This window comes from Microtus pennsylvanicus, chromosome 12, assembly GCF_037038515.1.
Source record: "Microtus pennsylvanicus isolate mMicPen1 chromosome 12, mMicPen1.hap1, whole genome shotgun sequence".
In the NCBI taxonomy this organism is placed as follows: Eukaryota; Metazoa; Chordata; class Mammalia; order Rodentia; family Cricetidae; genus Microtus; species Microtus pennsylvanicus.
This window is the reverse complement of record NC_134590.1, coordinates 87,147,811-87,153,210: the sequence shown is the minus strand read 5'-3', so window position 1 is coordinate 87,153,210 and position 5,400 is coordinate 87,147,811. Positions and strand designations below refer to the sequence as shown.

The 5,400-nt window shown below is 40.1% G+C and overlaps 1 pseudogene; it reads left to right on the top strand.

The window, feature by feature from the left end:
* Positions 1 to 838: 838 nt before the first annotated feature.
* LOC142832407 (poly(A) RNA polymerase GLD2 pseudogene) lies at positions 839 to 1,668 on the top strand (annotated as a pseudogene).
* The last annotated feature ends 3,732 nt before the right edge of the window (positions 1,669 to 5,400 follow it).

The following is a 5,400-nucleotide window of genomic DNA, read 5'->3' as shown; positions in this document are numbered from 1 at the left end:
AGTGCTGCTGGATTCCTTGGCATGGATGGCAATGAGTTCAGGGGCCTCAGAGGGAATGGTGTGAAAGCAAAAACCTAAAATGTAATTGTGAGTTGTAATCACTATGTCTTAGAGATCCATGAAACAAAACAGCTTCTCGTCTGCAAACCTCTTGCCTAAGGACTGATAGTACCTGAAATGCTGGAGGCTGTTGTTTATGGGAGATAACAAGTCACATATTTTCACTCCCCTAAACAATTTTTTTTTACCCATCTGAACCAGATGTGCTTGATCACATGTGAGTGTTAGGTACATAGGTAGGAAATACGTAAGGATATATGCTTGTTCCTGATTGGACCTGATGGGAAATGCAATGAATTATGGGTTGTCCCTGTTAAACCTTTGCAAAACTTGATTCTGGGTCATTTCCTGGGAAATGGGGTACAGACCTGGCCAGCACCATTCACCTGGCCAGCATTTAATGAAAGCTTGCTTCAAATTTGGTTTTAAACTGTGGTAGTGCTCTGATTCTTGATTGGCTGGATTGACAATGGTCCTATGCAAGTCTCTGGTCCCCTGCCAGGAGAGCAAAACTTTTGTAAAACTGACTTTGTGTTTTGAGAGGAAAGGTTTGTGCTGTCCAGTAACTCTCTGGGTGTATTCCCATGGTGCTAAACTTGGTGAAGAAAGTTGGTGCTGACTTCTCTCTGAATCTGTCTTCTTGCTAGTCCTTATGATGCCTCCCACCCTGTCCTTATTCATTAGACTGAAAGAGTAAGACTGTCTTGATGTTCTCCTGGTGTTCCAAAAGACAGTGGAGAACTAACAGCAGAATAATACACCTTTGATGAACAAGAACATGCTCCCAAGCTCAATTTTGGGTCGTCCACCCATTACTCCAAGCCACCAACAGCGTCATAACTTCTTGGCTTTCTCATCAGCTCTTTGTTCACACCAGTTACTTATTAATGCACAATTCAAACTTCAAAATGTAGCCTTGTCAAAAGCTATGTCCTTACAGTCCCTGACGTATAGCTCTGCCAGTCCAATACATAATTCAACCTCCCCATTATTTTGAGGAAGGGAGGGAATAAGAAATGAAAAATAATAAACTTGACTCTTGATGGTAAGCAGCAGCATTTCGTTTTACCCCACCCAGAGCCAACTATAGTTAACCAGAAAATAAAGGTGATGGCAGATATTCCATGCCACCAGTATTTCACATACACCATGTACCAGATATAGTTAGATGTGTTCCACCTCTTCGAGAAATTCCACTATTGGAACCTAGAGAAATCCCACTGCTTGAGATGAGTTGAGTCAGCAGATACTAGAGATGTTTGAAACTTGTCAGCAGCAAGCAGGTGTCTTAAAGAAAAAAAAAAACCTGTAGTGCACAGCTGCAGAGAGGAATTCAGCTGCTGTTTCTGCAAAGCATACTTTTTTTTTTTTTAAGTTGGATCATCTTTAAATAATTTGATGCTTGGAGTAATGTGATGACTTGTGCTTCATTGTTAAAGAAGAACAATTTTGTTTTTCCAGGTAAATCAGAAGACTGAAGCACGACATAGACTCATATTTTCCCGCAAACCCTTCTGTACTAGAGTTTCTGGCTACATTAAGAGAACTCAGCTGATTCATCCCCTAACCTCCTGCAGAACCAGGAGGGTGCTCCAAGACATCATATGAGGCATCCAGTTCTCACTACTGTGGATACCCGTGTGCTCTGCAAAGATCAACATTAGAGAGGGGCCATTTATTCCCTCACCTTCTGTACATTCTGGCAGCTTGTACAGTTCTCCCATAAGTTTATATCCAAGATTCACTTTGGGGTGAAGACTGTCTCCACTAGAAGTACTTCTTTGTGCTGGGTCTCATTAACCCACTACATTCCAGTGGGTGCTCAGATACAAACAATGGTCAATATGAGGGCAAAATCCAATTCTCTGGCATCTGTGTGGAGGTCAACTCTATACAATCATTGCACTTCTTAGATTCCTAGGGGATCTGCAGAGGCAAACATAGTAATCGAATTCTCCCTCCATCCATTCTACTTCTTTTATCCCCATACAAGTTCGGATCCCAGGAGCAATAAACATCCTATATAAAATAATTTCAATCTGAATATATTTTTAGAGAATACAACTGGAAATAAAGATATTTGCTTAGAAAAAAATTGAAATTTAAATTTTTCAGCAAAATAAAACTCTGGAGGTACAGAAAGTCATGAACTGCCATATGAGTTCTAGGACCAAACTCAGGTTTAAGCATGATTAATAAATGCTCAGAGAGAGAAACTGGGGTTCAATCTGAAGATCTGAAAAGCAAGGTAGCCAGCCATTGGCTCTTACCTCTACCTCAGACTGAAAATGGGTGAGATTCTATCCCCACGAATCCTGAAGAGTCAACACCCCATACTCCACACTCCCCTGAGATACTGTCTCTTTCTCCTTATATTCTTTTCTCCTCCCGCTATATCGCTCCTGCTTCCACCTGGGATCACTTTTGTGTGAGCTCTGTTTCTCTTTTAAACAGATTTAATCTTGTGTAACTCAAGGTGGCCTTGAACCAACAGAGATCCAAGGTGTGTGCAACCACTCCTCGGCCTGTATGGATGACTAGTTTGGCTACTTTGCCCTCTGATCTTCAGACAAGCTTTATTTATTAAAACACAAATAAAATACCACTATACCAGGTCCTCCTCAGAAGCACCGTCTGTTCTTAATCTTTGTACCATTTATCTAGCCCCCATCTACCTCCTTTATGTGCAAAAAACTTTACCCCAACATTTTAAGGCTCAAGGTTACTCAGGGCAAAGTGTTAAGGAAAAAGAAGAGTCCGTTAAAGGGATTACAGGTGAACAATTATTTTGTGAGCCAAAGGAATCTCCTATCATTTTAAAAGCAATAAAGATCATAGTTACGCTTAAAAACTTGAGGCGGTTTGTTGAATGTGTATGATACTGAAATTAAATAAACAACTTTCATGTTCATGCTGAGAAGTACAATAACCTCTCCGCTTCAGAAGGCTGTCACAGTAAGGAGGAAGAGAGAGAACGAGAAGATGCTCATTAGGAGAGCAGGTGGGCGGCAGAGAGCTGAGTAAGCAGGCGGTGACTTGCGCAGGTGTCTTCCCTTTGAGTTCCTTCCTGGTGCTACTCTAAAGCAACTTACATTATGTGGGTTTGCAATTATTTTGTCTGGTGTTAATTAAAAACCTTTTCAAATGAAAATAAGTAACATTAGCTTTTAAAAAGACCACTAATGAACTAATGTAGTTTTTAATACAAGTATACTTTTTCTCTGGTTTTTATTTTATTCCTGAGAATTGATGGCAGACACTTGACATTTTACAGTATTTTAAACAAAAACACATTTTTCTTTGAGATGAAGTAAGCAGTTCAGAGGCATCAAGGGCAGTATGACATCAGGAGGGCCAGCACAGGGTGTGATGTAATGAGGGGCAGCAAGGGGCCAAGCACTCAGTGTCTTGGTCTGAAGGTTTGTCTGCGCACCCTCTTCTCCAGACCCTGACCTCTCCATCAGGACCAAGCCTATGCTATTACTGATACCCATGATGGTGTGGTAAGCTAATCAACACACCCTCAGAAAAGCTTTAGCAGCCTTCTATTGCTTATTTTCAATTCTTATTTTTATTTTGAGAAATGTCACTGAAAAAAATGTATTACTATGATATGCTATTAATATAGTACATTTAAGCTGAAATTTAGAGTTTTTTTGAGATAATCATTAAACACTTACATGTTTAAAAGTAAAATTTTGGTGAAGGATAACATTAATATTGAGTTCCTTTAAGGAAGACAGATGTTCTACAGTGAGTCACTTGTTAAAAACAGTACACTAAATTGCAGCCACTTGCTATACTTCAAATGCCTCTAATTTGAACCTAAAACCCCTGGTTGCTTAAAGAGAAAAAAAATTCCTTCAAACTTACAGACTTAGAATTTCCATGGCATCACCTTTTCCTTTCTATTTGGCTGGAGCACATAGCCTCCAAGTCAATAACTGGAATTACAGATGTTAGCGAAGAGGACATTTCTTAGCAAAGAGGACATTTCTTCGGATGAATGAAGTAGTATGTGCTTCAGATAACTAAAAATGTGTAAATATCTGAGACAGCATGTGTGTCAGACAACCAGGCAGCTTCAGGCAGCACCAAGCTCAATATCCCAGAGAGATGCTTTGCACTTCATTAACTACAATGCCTCTAACCCTCCCTTACACTCTGCCCCTTAAACAGACAAACAGACCCAACTCTAAAAACAACTGAATACAAAGTGGAGCATGAATCATCAGGGTTCTCATATTAGCATCACAGCCCAGGTCTTGCATTGGGACATTTAGAGAGTCTGAAAGCTGACCCTTAGGTAAGAGGAGTGGCTTTGTGTGACCCTCTCTCTAGATCTCAGTGCCAGTAGCCTATTCTCAAGCACTCTTATCTCTTAGCCCATTCCAATATCTGTAAGTGAATTCACTGTAAATTTATAGTGTAGATGGTGTCTGAGAATGTCAAGGCATTTAGGAATTTTAATGGATCAAATAACTTACCACATGAAATGAGACACCAGTCAGTTGTACAGGTTATTTACATATGTCATACTTTCATGTTATGAGATCTCTGAAATTATGTCATGAACTAAACTTATAAATGAGTTTTATATTATCATATCCCTTTTGATCCTATCAGTCACAAGGGGAATTTTGTTCTCTTTTTCTGCAAGGACTTTTAGAATTTAGAGTTAGAAACGGAAGCATTCTTCCACTAGCTGTTTATAAGACATTTCTGGCCATGTATGCTCACCAGTACCTGTAAGTCTAGCACTTGGATTGCTACGAGTCTGAGGCCAGTATGGACTACATATTGAGATCAATACAGCATATTTCTTTTTAAAGAAAATGACGAAGTAAAAGATTCTGTAGACAGATATCGAATTAGCGACCATGGAAATTCAAAAGAGAGCACTATGAAATTGATCTTAATAAAAATGTAATACTTGAGTGACCTCTGAAGGAGCAGGTCTGAGGTCACTAAAGTATAGAATGCACTACTGTTCTACATGCTATGCACTATGGCACAGTACTGTTTGTGAAGATTGTAACACACACACCTACACATAGACAGACACAGGGACAGAGACATGGGTCGTCCTTGAAACAAGAATGCCAAGAATGCCCCCCTTGAATCAAGAATGCCAACTTTATTGTGTTCCAGGGCAGCTAATATAGGGTCACCTTGACTAATGGCCATACCTCAACTCTTAGCTGCCAGTCCACCAGAAACTACTCCCCAGCCATCAGGAACTCCTGAGGGTCTCATGCTCAGAGCAGCTGCAAAACAGGAAAACAAATTGTTTGCTCAAAGCAGCTGCAAGCATGTTTACTCAGGCAGGCAAGGAGTCAC